We start from the raw sequence: 16,425 nt of genomic DNA, 5'->3' as shown, positions 1-16,425 counted from the left end.
ACTATTTCTTTAATTCGATGCTACTGTTAATGGATAGCTTTCTTTTTTAAAAAAAATGTATTTATTTACTTGAGACAGAAAGAGCAGGGTAAGAGGCAGAAGGAGAGGGAGAGAGAGACTCTCAAGGAGACCCCACACTGAGCGTGAGCCCCATGCAGGGCTGCCCCCGAGATCATGACCTGAGCCAAAACCAAGAGTCGGCTGCTTAACTGACTGAGCCACCCAGGCGCCCCTGGAATAGCTTTCTTAATTTCCTCTTCAGAATGTTTATTACAGGTACAGGTAGACAGAACCTCAGCTGATGTTTGCCTGTTGCTCTTGCACCTTGCAGCTTTTCCTGAAGTTACCAGCTTGAGTTGCTCGCTTGTCGATTCTTCGGGATTTTCTATATGTAAGATCATGTCATGTGCTTTTTCCTTTCCAAGTTCAATGACTTTTATTAAATTTTTTTTCTCGTCTAAATTGTCCTGGCCATAATTTCCAGTACAATATTTGTTAGCAGTTGTGAAAGCAGGCGTCTTTGTCTTGCTCCTGATCTTAGGAGGAAAGCTTTCGATCCTTCACCATTGGATACAACGTTACCTGTGTGTGTTTTTCATAAATGCCCCTTGGCATCCAGAAAGTTCTTTTGTAGTCTTAGTTTTGTGTGCTTTTTATCATGAAAGGATGTTGGTCAAAGGTTTTTTTCTGCATCAGTTGAGATCATCGTATGGGTTTTATGCGTTCTGTTAACATGGTGTATTCTACTGATCCAGTTCTTAGGTTCAACCACCCGTGTGAGCTTGGGATAAATCCCACTTGCCCACGGTGTGTAATCTTTTTAGTACACCGGTGGATTTGGTTTGCTAGTATTTTATGGAGGACTTTTGCTTCTATACTCATGAGAGATCCTGGTCTACAATTTTCTTTTTTTGTAATGTTTCATGTGGCTTTGGTATCAGTGTTAACACTAGCCTCCTAATTTCTTTGCGTTTATTATTTGTGATTTTCTAACATCTTAGTTTGGCTCCACGGCTCATTCGTTTTCTGCCTTTCCTCTTTCCTAATATAAATATTTCAGACTTTAAATATTCCTCAAAGTACTGCTTTCATTGCAGCCCATAAATATTGATATATAATATATCCTTCTAAGTTTTTCTGTTTCCATTATGATTTCTTCAACTCATGAGTTATGTGGCAGTGTGTTCTCTCTTGCTCCAGTGAGCTTTTTATCGAAAAATGACACAAGGAAAAGCGCAAATCGTGTATAGTTTATGAACTTTTTAAAAAATTTTAAGTACAATCTACCCCTCAACGTGGGGCTCAAACTCGCAACTCCACGATCAAGTCATGCACTCCTCCGACTGAGCCAGCAAGGCGCTCCAGTACGATGAGTTTTTATGAGCACACATTCCCATAGCACCCAGAGCCGGGAACAGCACCGAGTCCCCGAAGCCCCCCTCCAGTGTGGGGCTTCCTCAGCCCCTGCGGAGTCACTGGGTTGGCTCTGCCCTTTGGGAACTTCATACAAATGGAATCATACGGTTGCACCCTTGAGTTTTTCCAATCTAAGTTTTTTGTTTTTTTTTTTTAATCTTTCCTTTGACCTGAGGAATCTATCTCCATAATTTCTTCTCCCAAAGAGTTGTATCCTTTTCTGCTTTTTCTTCCTCTCGTTTTCTGGGACGCTTTTTTCTAGGCACTGGCATTTCCCCTTTTATCCTTCCCTATTTCCTTCCATTTCCGGCTCCTTCTGAGAGTTTCTTAAGCTACCTTCTAACCCATCGAATTTCTTTTTTTTAATTAAGATTTTATTTATTTAGAGAGTGCAAGGAAGGGGGGAAGGCAGTGGGGGAGGGGCCAAGGGCAGAGGGAGAGGGAGAATCTTAAGCAGGCTCCATGCCCAGCGAGGAGCCTGACGCAGAGCTCGCTCTCCTGACCCTGAGATCAGGTCCTGAGCCAAAAGTCTCGGTCCATTTTTTCTCCCTTCATAACTGTTTCCAGTGGAATCTGTAATTCCCGTTTGTGGATGTCTTTTGAAGGAGCTGAGGTCCTCAGAATTCTCATTATTTCGGTGTAGGAATGTGTATTCCCATGGGGCATGGAGTACTGGGTCCAGCAACACACGGAGAGAGGCCAAAGCCCCTGATGGATGTCAGGCCTTTGAGCTCAGGACCCAGAAGCAGTGGGTGAGCCCCGGGCACACAACCCACCAGGAGACTGCTCTGGGCTACATTGGGGCTCAGTCCCCAGGGAGAAGCAGTACCCAGAGGGGGCTGGAAGAGGTGGGGTGGGGCCATGGAGGTGGTCTTTCTGTCCTCCTTGGCTCCTTACCAGCACAGAGTTTCTGCACGATCCATTTATCCAAGAACATCTACACTAGCTGTCCTAGGTGGGCCTGGGGCAGGTACCCATTGCCCCAAAGCACTGGAGTTGGGGAAGGAGCAGACAGAATTCTGACAATGCACTTCTATTTTATTCTCCCAGAGCTGAGCCCACAGCCTCCTACCATTGGTCACAGCCATGGCCACACACTGCCCGCGGTTCAGAGTGTCCTTTCCCTTCCCTGGTCTCTCTCCCATTTTTCTCCCTATCTCCATATTTTCCTCTAGGTTTCCCTGAAGATTGATCTTGGGGGAGGCTGCCTCCTGGAGTCTGAAAATCGCAGTCCTGGGTTAAGGTTGCCACCTAGTGGCCAGTGTGAGAACCGCATGGCTGCCTCTGACTTCATTCTAACTCGGTGGGTGCAAAATAGAAGGTAAGCCAAATAAGAGCTTCTGTATTACCTGGAAGCTTTACTAAGCAAGTAAAAAGAAATAGGTGATTTACTTTTATTACGCTACTTTATTTAACCCAGTATATGCACATATTATCATTTCAACATGTAATCAATGTTTTAAAATTATTAATGGTAAACTTCACGTTCTTTTTCTCATATGTGGTCTCTGAAATCCAGTGTGTAACTTGCACTTACAGCGCATCCCAAGTAAGATGCTAAATGTTCTAAAGGAATACTTGATCCGCATTTAAGTTTCATTAAAATTACGGTTGAAAAGGCTGATTTACATATCCATGTTCCAAAAATACATTTTGCAGTTAGGTGCAGTCAAGCAAACACTCCATATTGAACTGGGAGTCTGTCCCCATCTGCAAGCAGACCCTCTGGGGGACGGGATCGCTGCCCCGTATTCTTGTTCCAAGGTAGGCGTGTTTGACATAAGGCATGCTCCCCACCCTCTGTCTGTCCCGACACAGGTGAACTTGCTTCCTAGGTTACCTAACTGAAACATCTGAATTGATCAGACAAGAATGTTGTCATTCACATCGGGACAATGTCACACTAGTCACTGGCCACCTATCAGCCAGCATCGGCACCCATAGCCTGCTGGAGCCTGGGGCGGTTTACATCAGGACAATGGACACCCCAGGTGCTGGGAGTGTTGCCAGCAGGCAGCCCTCAGCGGTCAGTCCTCTCTGGGGATTTCCTCAGCTGAAGAGAATCATGGAAAGCATGCCTCCTTTCTAGGCAGCCCACACCGCTGATTGGTCAGCGGGTTTGTAAAGGCCCAATCTCTTCACCTAGCTTCTCCCTCTGCCCAGTGCTGCGTCCAGTCCTTCCTGAACCAGGTAGGGAGCGGCCTCTGATAAGCTTTCTTTATGTGGAGCCTCAGCTAGGAGTGGGCCCCGCGAAGTAGAAGCAGGATGGGGTTCTGGAGCTGGACCAGGGGCTGCTGGCTGGCAGGGCGGACCCCTGGCCTCTGCGCCCCAGCACAAGGTAACAAGGAAGTTAAAATGTTCACCACTGATGAGTTGGGGTGGTATTCTGGTGGAAGAGAATTCACCAGGCGGTTCCATGTATCAGGAGTTTGAAAAACCTGGAGGGAGGCAGAAACCCTAAGAACCGTGAAATGGCGTGGCTGTTGCTAAGCCCAATTAAGTTTCTGGGAAAAGAAAAGGCTGAGAGTGATTCTCAGGCAATTAAAAGCTCACTGTGAAAGCCGTCGTGCCTTGTTGGGAGCTCGGGAAGAGGCGCTCCCCTCCTGTATCAGCCTGACAAAGAACACCGAGGGCTGGGTCCAGGACTGAATCACAGAACAGCCCGGTTGCAAGGTTGACCTCAGCCAACACAGGCCTGCCAGGAGGTCAAGGCCCTGCAGGACAGCAGGCCCCCCAGCCTCGGCCCCACGTCCACTTCTGGCTGTGATGCCGTGCCCGGACTGGTAAGAGAGGAAGGAAGCTGTACCCCAGAGGCGCGACGGACTGGCTGGGTTAATGCTGCAGGGCCCTGTGGACGTGATAGGGGCTGGACGCCAGGTGGGGGGGTGGGGGTAGGGTGCTGGGGCAAGAGGGGCAGAACCTCGCCCTGGAGGAGGGAGATTTCACTGATTGGGGAGCGTTTTTCCGGGGTCCAGATTTAGGCTTCTGGCCAGGCCCCCGGGGATGGTGCCCCTCCCTGCTGCCAGGATGGTCCCAGAAGCATGGAAAGCAGCACCACAGTGCATGAGGCAGAAACGCCAGAGTTGCCCTTGGGGGTGAGGGAGGGGTGAGGCAAGGGGGGGAGGGGTGGGGGAAGGGTTAGAAGGTGCAGAAGTGGGCCTGGGAGAGGGAATACACGGAGAGGGAATGCGCCACCGAAGGCAGCAGGCCCAGGGGCTCGGGAGGTGCACCCTCCTAGCAAAGCAGGAGAGCAGGTGCCGGTGAGAGGGGCCGCAGCAGGGCTCGGAGGTTCACCTGGGCTCCCCGTGCCAGGCCAGGGTGGGGGTGGCAGGCGCCGCTACAGACCTGAGCTGCCGATGGCCACTTGCTGGGACCCGAGGGACCAGGCCACGTGGATGCACTTACCATAAGGAGGGGCCTCCGGGGTCCTGCCCCGCCCTGCGTTCATGTGGAGGGCATTTCCTTCAGCTGGCAGCCCCGGGGCGGGATAGAGGGACCGCTACCAGGGGCCCTGCTCAGTCTGTACAGTCAAAAGAAACCAAGGACGGTGACCAGCAGGCTACGTCACCTCCCCAGTCTGGCGTCTGGGCATCTCAGATTTGTAGCAGGCCTCCTTTGCCTCAAGCAGGGTCAGGTGCGCCCCCTGCTCCGCGCTCCCAGGGGCACCTGGGATGGCCTGCAGTTAGCACTTGTCCCACACTGGTCTCTCCTGTTGCATCTGGATCGTGGGCTTGGTGGGGCAACAGTTGTTCCTCTGTGAGCAGGGCTGGCTTCGCAGAGCGGGGAGCTCACCCCTGCAGCAGCCACATCCCAGGGGAACTGGTGACGCCAGGGCCCGGGGTTTCAAGGACTCCCTCTTTATCAGTGAATTTAAAACAAGTGCGGGAGGGAAAGCCTCAGAAGGGAGAAGTGAGGTCGAAGGGTCCGCTCTCCAAGTCCACCAGAGATCTCTAAAACCAAGGAGACCGGGGGTCGGGGGTGGGGGGCAGTCTGGCTCCTCATCCAGAGAGGCTGGCGGGGGGTTATCTGAGATCGCCGTTCTGGAAGCGGCTGGGCGATCAGAAGCCGTCAGACGCTGGCCTACCGCAAACCCGCGCTCAGCCCCCGGGAGGCCCTGCAGCGGACGCGAGCAGCATCGGGAGCCAGAGCACGTTTAACCGAGAAAGTACGCTCACATTAAGATTATAGTAGCAAGTCCTGTGAGAATCACACAGGCACAAGTCTGAAACCCAGTGCGTAGCCACGGCCCCAAACTGCCAGTCCAGCCAGGAGAGTAGCTTGGCGATCTCCGCGGCCCTGGGAATGGCTGCGGAGATTTAGGCAGTATTGTGGACTATCTTCACATCGGGGGCCATCAACAAGGTCTCGGACACACAGTCATAGGGCCAGTTAGCTCGCAGCCACATGTGCGGTGCAGAAACTGGCAGGGGTGGGGGGAACACAGACGTTCCCGGCTTTTCCATTCTGTGGTGCAATCTCGAGCCGGAACGGTACCGCTCCAGCACTGTGTCTGCGTGATGGTGAAGCCTGGGGGTCTGCCGGTCACCCTGCCCCCAGGCCACACACAGCCCAAGATCAGCCAGAGCACAGCGCGGCAGCATTCAGTGAGCCCTGTCAGTTCCCCGGGCCCCTGTTCGAGGACTGACTGCTGCGTTAGCTCCTCTAGCGGGGATGGCCATGCCTTGCAGCTTTCACGCCGTGCCCTCACTCCTGAGTGTGGCTCGTGGCTCCCAGGCAGAGCCTCTCTCTCCCTCTCGTGGATACCCAAACCATGTCTCTGGTGGGTCCCCGGGAGAGGGTTCCTGCTGCCTGGGAACTAGCAGGGAGTTTAGCTTCATGAGCCAGCCCTCATGGTCACCATATGTGGGGAGAGCGGCTGGCAGGGAGGTGGCTCACTCGTCAGGACTCCCCAGGAAGTGATCTCCCACGAACTCCATGGGCGCTTGACCCTGGAGCACTGGGGGTGGGGGAGATTCAGGGATGGGGGCCTCACCCTGGGCTGCCGGCCTCAATGAGCTCACCAGTATGAAGTGGACGGTGAACTGCTGGGAAAATCCTCCAGAAGGGAGGGGTGGAATCAGGACAAATAAAAAAGGACACTGTCCAGGGGTGGAAGCTTGAGGATCGCCAGAGATGACGAAAAGTGGAACTCGGCGTGGGGGGCTATAACATTTGGTGTGTGGGGTACATGGGGTGTGAAGGCCCAGGGGGCAAGAAGCAAGAGGACAGTCTGGGCAAGACTTGGATCCGCCTCAGGGATCACTTGCCTCAAAGGAGCCTGAAGAGGGTCTCCAGAAGGAGCCAGCGTAGGAGTTGCAAGGAGCACTGTGCTGGGAGAGTCCACTGCTCAGTCTCCAGACAGGCAGCGTGGACAGCCTGTCAGAGTCTGTCCTGTCAGGTGGTCCAAGGGCACAGGGCTGACAAGGAAGGAGATGGCCTGCTTTGAGGAGGGGCTCTGGGCAGGGTTCCCTGAGAGGAGTCCCGGGGGGCATCGGGGTTGCGCTGGCCTATCCGGAGGCCCCAGCAGAGGGCGGCAGGGGCCACGGAAGTCAGTCTGCCAGCGGGAGTGTGGTGGGTCTCCCGGGGCTGTGTCCTCAGCCCGATAGTGTCCAGGGTCTGGTTGGGGAGCAGAGAATGCCCTAGTCTGTGCCAAGCTTGGCTGCCGCTGTGGGGAGGGGGAGTCCCTCGCCTGAGCCCGGGTTCTTCGGGCACAAATCCCCTGCCACCTGAGCTTGTGCGGCCCTTTCGCGAGCAGCCGGGAAGGGTGGGTGCTGGCCAGAGAGGGGGGTCCGAGGTATTGCCGAGCGTGGCCTTAGGAGGAGTGGTGCGTGTGTGTCACGAACAGTGATGGGCACCGGGGCCTCTGCCCATGTGGGTGACCCGATGGGCTTGCCCTCTGCGGGAAAGCCGCCCCTTGGCCGGGGGTCAGAGCAAACCGCCAGGTCGAGAGCAAAGCCCAGGCGCGTGTGGAAGTGTGGAGCTGCGGACGCCCCGTCTTGCCGTCTCGAGGTGAGGCCGACAGCGGCAGGTTCCGCCGGGGCGAGGCCGGAGCCGCTCCCGGACCAGCACGGCGCCGAGCCGGGTGCCGCGGCCCCCAGCGAGCTGCTGCCGGGTGACGGTGGTGCCACCGGCGCTGACCGAGACTCCGACCACCGCAGACGGTCGGTCCCCAGGGAGCAGCAGGAGAAGCAGGGTGCCACTGTCACTCTCTCCAGGCTCTGGGGCAAGGGCAAGGCCTCGGACGCCGGGCTCAGCCCTGTGCTGAGGGCCCCCTGCCACCGAGGAGGCGCCTGTCACCTCAGGCAGTCGGAACGTGTTCACAGTCGGCCTCGGTGGGCGCCGGGCGGGGCCTCGGTCTCCAGAAGAGCCCGGGGGGATTCCAGAAGCGGACGCTCCCCGGCGTGTATTGGGCTGGCACTGAGCGCGCGGAGGCCCAAACCGGTAGGAAGCCAGGTGGACTCGTGTTTGCTCCGGAGACTCCGCGAGGCCTAGTCCGGTGCGGCCGAGGGCGTGAGTGGGAACGCCGAGCTGGGGGCCTAACGGGTGCTGGGCTGTGTGCGGGGCAGCTGCCAAGGGCGCCGTGGGGCCTGGCGCTGGTGGAAGGTGGCAGACGTGCGCGCTGCGTCTGGAGGGCGAGGAGTCGTGAGGGGTGGAGAGGGCGTCCTTCAGAACAGAAGGCTGAGCGGTGCTGTGCCCGTGGGAGGCTAGTGGCCGGTTTAAGGGCGAGGGATTCCTGCCCGAGGTTGGGGGAATTTCTCGGTCCTTAGAGAACCAGGTGAGGCCCAGAGACGTGACAGATGAGGCTGGGCCTTGGAGCTCAGCTCGTGTGGTGTAGGTGGCCTGTGCAGCTGTGCGGATCTGCTGGGACGCCCCCCCTCCCGGGCCCCCTCCCCCCCAGGGACCACCTCCCCCCCAGGGACCACCTCCCCCCCAGGGACGCCCTCCCCCAGAGGGACCTCTCAGCATAATGTCATCAGTGGAGTGCCCCAAACAATACATTTTACTGTGAGGTATTTAAATCCTGGTGGCAGAGGTTACATATAATCGTAGGGCCGTTTGAATCTCCCATTGTGGGGGCACCTGGGTGGCTCAGTCAGTTTAACATCTGACTCTTGATTTCGGCTCAGGTCATGATCTCAGGGTCATGAGATTGAGCCCCGTGTGGGGCTCCACGCTGGGTGTGGAGCCTACTTAAGATTCTCTCTCTCCCTCTGTTCTTCCCCACTCCCCACTCGCTCTCTGTCTAAAAAAATTTAAAAATTACATCCCTTTGGGAACTGCATAAAAGCAGCCCCTTCCAGACTGGGCCTGGAATTCCTCTGTCGGGGAACAAACAGAACATATTAACTACATCAGTGACTGCGAAGGACGCTTCTTGCACCCATCATATGTGCTCAGTCAGTTCTGTAAGACTAGGAATCAGAGCCTTAGGGGAACCTCAGTCCATGGTGAGGCTCCATCATTAGTGACTGGCTTGAGTGCCAGCCACATGGGGCCATGACAATGGGAGATGGTCGGCTTCGTGACTCCTGTCAATCACAGCTTTAATGACAGGGCCTTGGCTTTCATTGCCCATGTGATTCCATATTCAGGAGTGCTTTCTGTCCTCACCGGGGGACGGAGAGTCGCCGGCATCCACGTGGCCTTCCCACCAGGAAGGCTAAGAGCTTGGGATTGTTCTCTGTGCCCTGGTGGTGTCAATGCCCCCACACCTGGAAAGAGCGGGCCGGGGGACCCCCTCCAGAGGAAGCTGAGGTCAGTGTCCTAACAGTTACATCTGAGTGGGTCTGTATACCTTTGATTGTTTTACTGGCAATGCCTTGTAGGTAGAAGGACTTTGCTTCAGAGAGTTGACAGGGATTTCCTAGAATGACACTGATTTGGACCCCAGTGCCTCATAGCGCCAAAACGGCTTGTGCTTTTTTCTTGTCTCGGTGGACCACCAGGTGGTATAGGGGCAATTCTCTGGGAAGTGGGACAGGCCCTGGGGTGGGGGGGCCGCCAGTGTCTTAGAGTAGGTGCTTAGCTGACTGCCAGTCCTGGAGGTTAGGGACGGGGGCAGAGCGAGCAGCCAGGACGGGCTCGGGGTCACGGGGCAAGTGTGTGGCAGGAGGGTGGACAGCAGAGGGGGGCTGTAGCTGGGAGAGTGCTAGTTTTAGGGTGGGATTTTAGAGAATGGCTATCCAGAGAGCAAGTAACCAGGAGCCCCGAGTTTTCATAACTCCCAAGAAAGGCTTACCTTTCTATTTACCTTAACGGGCAAAGATGGACCAGGAGTTTACAGGGGAGGGAGCGGGCAACCTTTTCTGTTGAAGGAAATTTGTTGGAGGGGAGACCCTTCTGGGGTAGAAGGAGCGGAGGGGAATGAGTCTGAAGGATCTGGGTGTCTGGGGGTGAGACTCTCCTCTATGTCTAAGTAACCATGTCAGTGCTGTCCAGGGCCCTGTGGCCAGTTTGAGCAATCCCAGTAAAGTGCAGTAGCCTTGCCCCGTAACTAGAGGGAGGACCTGGCAAAAGAAATGTCTCTCCACACTGGGTCAAGTGAGCCTGCTGAGGGTTGGAAATGAAGAAGAGGTCATTTGGGTCACTATGGTCCTGTGAATGATCAACCCAGTTGTGATACTGTGATTTATAGTCAATACATTTGTGGTCTTTGTCCCTGTCCCTGGCGCTGGCCCAGAGCACCTAAAACCTTTCCAATGTCCTCAGTGGTGAGAGCACTGGACGTGTTTTTTGCTAGGTTAATAAGGTGACTTTTGAAACGTGTTTAAGGATGGGGGCAGGTTTCCAGTGGAGCCAACCATGTGATTAGAGGACTGGCACTTAGAGTCACACCCGCTGACCTTTGGGGACGGGAGAGGATGTCATCAGTCGTGCCTGTGTAATGAAGCCTCCACCCAGAAGAACAAGGTTGGGAGAGCTTCGGGGTTGGCGAACGAACAGCTGAAGATTCAGAAGAACGGGGCCCCCAGAGAGCATGGAATCTCTGTGCTCTTTTCCCATGCACCCCGCCCTCTGCATCTCTGCTGTCTGGCTGTTCCCCGTTACATCTACTTAAAATAAGATGGTAACCTAGTCAGTAAACGGATTTCTTGAATTCTGTTAGCAGCTCTACAAATTAATTGAACACAAGGGAGGGCTCTGATTTACGGCCAGTTGGTCAGAAGGCCAGGTAGAAACCTGACCTGGGGACTGGTGTCTGAAATGGGGGTGGGGTGCACGTGCAGGCTTACGGGACTGAACCCTTAAACTATGGATTATTGCTTTGCAACCTCAGGAGCTCTCTGGGTGAAATCTGAAACCGGCCTCCGTACAGGGAGGGCGAGGAGAGGTTGCTAGAAGAGGTGGACCTCCGAAGCCTGGCGGGCAGCAGGTTTCATAAGCAAGGGGACGTCCGTGAAGGCTCCCTTGGGCAGCTGCACGGTGAGCAGATCTCCACACCCACCCCCCGAGAATCTCCCAGGTTCACAGGGAGGCCTTAGCGGGGTCCGTCACGTGTGCTGTCCAGATGGCCTCAAAACAGGGTCCAGGGCCCCCTCGTACAGGGACCGTGGGGAACATACATTCCAAGGTCAGGGGAGGGGTCAGGAGCTTCTGACCCAACGGATCTAGTTTGTGGGTCAGTAGGTAGTCCTGTCTTCTCGATGATCTCCTCCAGCAGGAGTGTGACGCCCTCTCTGGGGAGGTGGGGTCACTGGGCGAACTGACACGGCTGCTCCCGATCCAGACACACGAGCGGTTGTGCCGAGGGAACAGCCCGTGGCGCGGACTGGATAAAAGCCGCTGCGAGGTGTGTCTAACCTGAGAAGGGGGACTGCTCATTCCCCCCTTATAAAACCAGGCGGCCCCCCGATGAGCAGCTGACAGAGCGTGGGCAGGCCTGTGGGACTGGCTTGCGGACGACCGGGTCGCCAGCCGCCGCATGTGCCTGTTGCGCAGATTTTAGTAAACGCTGGGACTGAGGGGCCACTTTGTACCTTCCCCGTTAGAAACCTGAACAGCAGTTCCAGAGAGAGCCCTTAGCAGATGCGCCGGGGTGGGGTAGGGAGAAGAGGGCTTTCAGGGACTCCTTGATGCAGGAGCCCATGCGCTGTGATTCCAAACCGTGCTGCTGAAGTCTTGACAGGGGCCCAGGTTCGAGCAGGAGGCTACGGAGATACAGCCTTCGATGGGGTTAAGGGGGAAGTTTGGATGAAAACTGGGCTTTTCTTTTCGAACAGATTTGATGTAAGGTGGTGGCATCTTGTTGACCTGAATGTATGGGGTAGATACTATGTCCAAGTGCGGACTCCTTCTCTTGGCTGATGGTTAGGACAGAAGGCCTGTGAGCCCACCGTCAGGCCAGCGTTAATCGGAGATGCCCTACAGAAAGCACGAGAACTGCCTGAGCCCCCAGAGGTGGCTAATTGAACGTGGTGTAGAATACGGGTGGACAAGAAGAGCTGACCCCTTTGGTTCATGACATGCTAGAAACCGGAGTCGTGGTAGCGACAGTCTCCTCACAGTAGCCCTGTGTGCCCTGTGGGAGCAGCGACGGCTCACGGTGACCAAGAGTAAACCACTGAGGACTGGAGAGCCTCAGCGACTCCAGCCACGCAGACACAACAGGCTAGGGGTGCCTGCCTGGCTCAGGCCACGGAGTGGAGCAAGTGACTCCTGACCTCAGGGCTGTGAGTTCGAGCCCCCTGTTGGGTGTAGAGATGACTTAAAAATGAAATCTTAAAAAAAAAAAAAAAAGGACAAAAGAAAACACAACAGACTAAAGGAGAGGAGTCTGGTTCTCAGTGACTGATCTTGCAAGCGCTTTCTTCTCTTCGTCTTGGAAAGGAGCCCACCGCAGTCTGCCTTCGTGCGAGAAGGATCTTGACGTACGTTTACTGTGCTGCCTCCGGTTATCTGAACTCAGCAGCTACCGTAGTGATGTGGTCAGAAAGGATTTGACTTCTGCAGGGCTCAGGAGCAGTCACGCGCTGTGGTAATGACGTTATGAGAGATCGGACAGTGAAGATCAGGCTGGGACTGACTCGAGTGCGAGGGTGACGTACAGGACCAACTAGTCCCGGTTAGGAAGTCCAGGAAGGCCCAAGGGTCTCCTCAAGCAGTGACACTCTCAGGAATAACCTGGGCAGGAGCCACTTGGGATGTCATGCAAGCAACTAAAAGTAATTGTCACTGCCCATCCCTAGGACCAAACAAGAAGCTAGCGTTTGGTCAGTGTATTTGGATTTTGGAGAATGCATGCTCCGTATCTGGGAATTTTGCTAACTCCCGTCTCTGAGACGACCCCAAAGAAAGCTGTATTTGAGTGGGGACCTGCACAAAAGCAGGCCGTGTTTGAATTACGGAAGGTGGGAGCTCTCTCGCTGCCTTTGAACCCTTGTGATCCCACTCACATGGGACACATGTTTGCCACCTGTACTCCTGCAGACTGGGGCTTAGGGTGAAAGCCCATGAGCCCCTCTGTAGAGAGCAAGATGGAGTCACTCATGTCAAGCAGTGACGCAAGCAGCCCAAGGGCATTGCAGCCATGGCCAGATACCACCAAAGCCAGCACAGACTGGCAGGACTAAGGACTGATAACCTGTGAGGCCATGTGAACCTGGAAGAACAGAGAGAGGATATCACTAGCACCAGGAAAGCTGCAGAGGCCCAAGGCTGATCACAGCCCTTTAAAAGGGAGGACTTTTGCAGTGAACTGTCAGGCTCTCCAGACGCTGACCATTTCCCGTCTGACCACATGAGAAAGGCAGCTGCCACCAAAGGCTCTGAACATAACCGAGCTGCTCCCCCGTTGAACGTAATAAGCATAAATGTGGAGAGCTGACCCTCACTGCACGGAAGCCTCATCTCGGCTGCACACTCACAGACCGATTTCATGCCGCTTTCATTAACTTCTTACCCCTGTTGTATCTTGGGGGTGTGACTTTGTATTTTTGGACTTTGCTTGTTGGACACATGATGCGGGTTTGGAATCTAGGTGAGGTTCAGTGGGGTGGAGTCTGGAGTCCAGAGCCCACAGCCAAGAAAAAATTCTTGAGGCGTCTTTGGTGCAAAATGGTGGCTTATTAAAGCACGGGGACAGGACCCGTGGGCAGAAAGAGCTGCTGCCCCGGGTTGTGAGGGGTGGCTGATTATATACTATGGGGTTGGGGGAGGTAAGGAAAAAGGAGGTTTCAAAAGAATTTTCATATGTTAAAGAGGACTCACAGGATGACCGAGGTCTTGCCATTGTCCAGCGAAAGTTGCTTTTCCCTCTAGCAAGGCATTAACATGAACATAGCTGGGAACTTCCTGGAGGAACATTACACTCTGCCAGCTTCAAGTATCTGTCAATGGGCTGCAGGTTATAAGGACGTTTAACTGTATCTACATTCCCTTCTGGAAGCTAGGTTATTAATAGAAATGCTTTGTTCTTGTAGACCGCTAAGACAGTTGTCAACGGAGGGAGACTCCGGTCTTGCAGGATTGTGATCTCTATAAGTTCACTATTTCATTTTCCCTGCCTTAGCTTTAGGGCTGCCGGGAGTGCCTGAGGAATGTCACATATATTCCTGTCTGGGGGGGGGGGCGCAGAGTTGTGGGGTGTAGATTCTGGTCTGTCCTCAGCTTGCCTTCTGTTCCCTCATCAGCAAGTATGGAGCCAAGTTAAATGGTAGCAAAATGTCATTGAGTTTGGAATCCTGAAGCTGCTTTACAGTTATGCTAATCGTCAGGATTGAATAAAGCCGTGTCTTTGTGGAAAGACACAACTCGCGTAGGCGCTTTTGTAGAGTGACCGCCAACGGCCTCCCAGCAGTGACCGGGGGATTTTGGACCAGAAAGTTCCCACATAGCGGATGCTGCTGGCCAGTGTCCACCATTTGAGCGACAATTCTTAGCCTGCTCTTGGGCACTGATTAAGACAGTTTCCAGGATGTAAAATAATCATGACACCTGAGATACTCCTAATGTCTTGGGTGATGTCAGAGAAACACTGCAATCAGGAAGGCCGTGCCCAGAAGAGTTCCACAATCACATGGAAATCGTTCACACAGGAGCACGCTGCGTCCACGAGCGGGGAGCCTCTTTTTCTCTAGGACGGCCTTTGGAGCCCCGTGAGGAGCCACCAGAACCAACTGTCCTGTGGATGGGGCTGCAGGAACAGCTCTCATCTGGACAACAAGGAGCTGCTTGGTTGACGATTGGCAGTTTCAAGATGAACGGACAACATGCTGTTTGGAAAGTGAGTTTGCAACTGAGACCAGCACAGTGGCCATACCTAATGTCCCTCCAAAGGGGGAAAAATTGGGGGATAAATCGAGAGAAGGAAAAAATAGTAGCTATGGCTAAAGGATTGAATACATGGGCTATGTGATGGGGGAAATCAAATATTACATTAACATCTTGGAAGAGGCTCTGAGCAAGAGGCGATACGGTCTCTTAGCTGGACCATCCCAGATGCACAGAAGGGTGCGTGTACCCTTGAGGCCACTCCTGCTTTGGGAACCCGACAGGACTGAATGGTAGCCTGCAAATCTGAGTGGCCTCACCATAGGAGACATTTTCATGGGATGTGATGGACCGGATAGTTATTAGTGACTGAATGGGATTCTAGTAATATGCCAGTAACTTGTACTTCTGCCTTTCAAGACTGTTTTTCTATAACGGATCCATGTCTGAGAAGAGGGGATGGGCTGTGAAGTTGTGATTTATGATAAAGGTATATTTAGTCTTTGTCCCCATTTCTGGCACAGAGCTACTAAAATCCTTGGAATTTCCTAAGTGATAAGAGGGATAAAGGTGTCTTTTGTTATGTTAATGAGCTGGCTCTTGGAACACTCCTAAGGATGGGGACTGGTGGCTGATGGAGCCAAGCAGGGGACTGGACTAGAGGATTGGAACTTTGAGTCCCACCCCCTGACCTTTGGGGAGAGGAGAGAGCCTGGGGACTGAGTTCAATCTCCAGCTGTCAGCGATTTGATCAATCCTGCCAATGTAATGAAGCCTTCCTAAAAACCCACAAGGGGCTTAGGACTGAGCCTTTAACCTGTGGAGTCTGATGGGATCTCTAAGTGGATTGTATCAGAACTGAGCTGAATCTTAGGGCACCTAGCTGGTGTCCGAGAATCGCTTGTTGGCCTGGGGGAAACCCCTCTCCAGCACACGCGGTGGCATCGGGCGTGGAGCCCTTCTGCCAATGGAGCCTGCTCTGTGCAGCGGGAGATGGGCCTCCTTCATGCTTTCCTTCGCTGTGAGCCTTAGCTGTCATCGCTGACGGAGCGATGCAAGGGTGGGCACAGCAGGAGGCAGGACGCATCCAGTGAGGAGAGCGAGGGCCCTGGTACGAGTGCATGGCTCCGGGGCCTTCCCATCTCCCTCTTCCCCGTCCGTCACTGCAGGTCTCCAAACCCCGGCACCTTTTCCTTCCACAGGGGTGCCTTGTGGGGGACGTTTCTTGGTTCTGCCCGGATCAGGCGAAAGCCGAGGGGGTTCTGGGTCTGTGGCATCTTCTCTTGGGGGAAACAAGCCTACAGCCTGGACGGATCTTTGACCAGCTTACAGATCTCTGGATCCTATGGTCTCTGGAGATAGCGGCCAGGGAAAGCATTCCAGCAGCCGGAGTCATAATGCAGACCCCAGCCCCAAAGCTGTGATAGCCAATCACTTCCCTTCTCTCTTTCTGGCTGCATACAGTCTTAGAGGTTTGAGTGTCGGTTACAGTATAGTTTCTGATCTGTTTCTACTTTGTGGTTTTCTCTTGTTACCCTAATCTTGCGTTGTTACTGGAAAAAATGGCAGATGTTCCAATGTTCCTGTGCACCCTCTTCAAAGGCAGCCACTTTGCTTTACAGGACCCCACCCCCACCCCGGGACTGGGGTCCGCCTCCGTGGTGTCGGCCTCCAAGCTCCAAGACCTCGGCAGTGTTAACGCCAGACTTGGCGGTAGGCACGCCATGGCACTGCACAACCCCCAGGAACCTTCCACAGAGGTTTTGCATTTGCCAAGGAACCGATGTACCACCTCAGGGT

Source organism: Ursus americanus, chromosome 21 (genome assembly GCF_024610735.1).
Source record: "Ursus americanus isolate L20-20 chromosome 21, mUrsAme1.1.p, whole genome shotgun sequence".
Lineage (NCBI taxonomy): Eukaryota > Metazoa > Chordata > Mammalia > Carnivora > Ursidae > Ursus > Ursus americanus.
The sequence above is the reverse complement of the archived record's forward strand: the minus strand, read 5'-3'. Positions refer to the sequence as shown.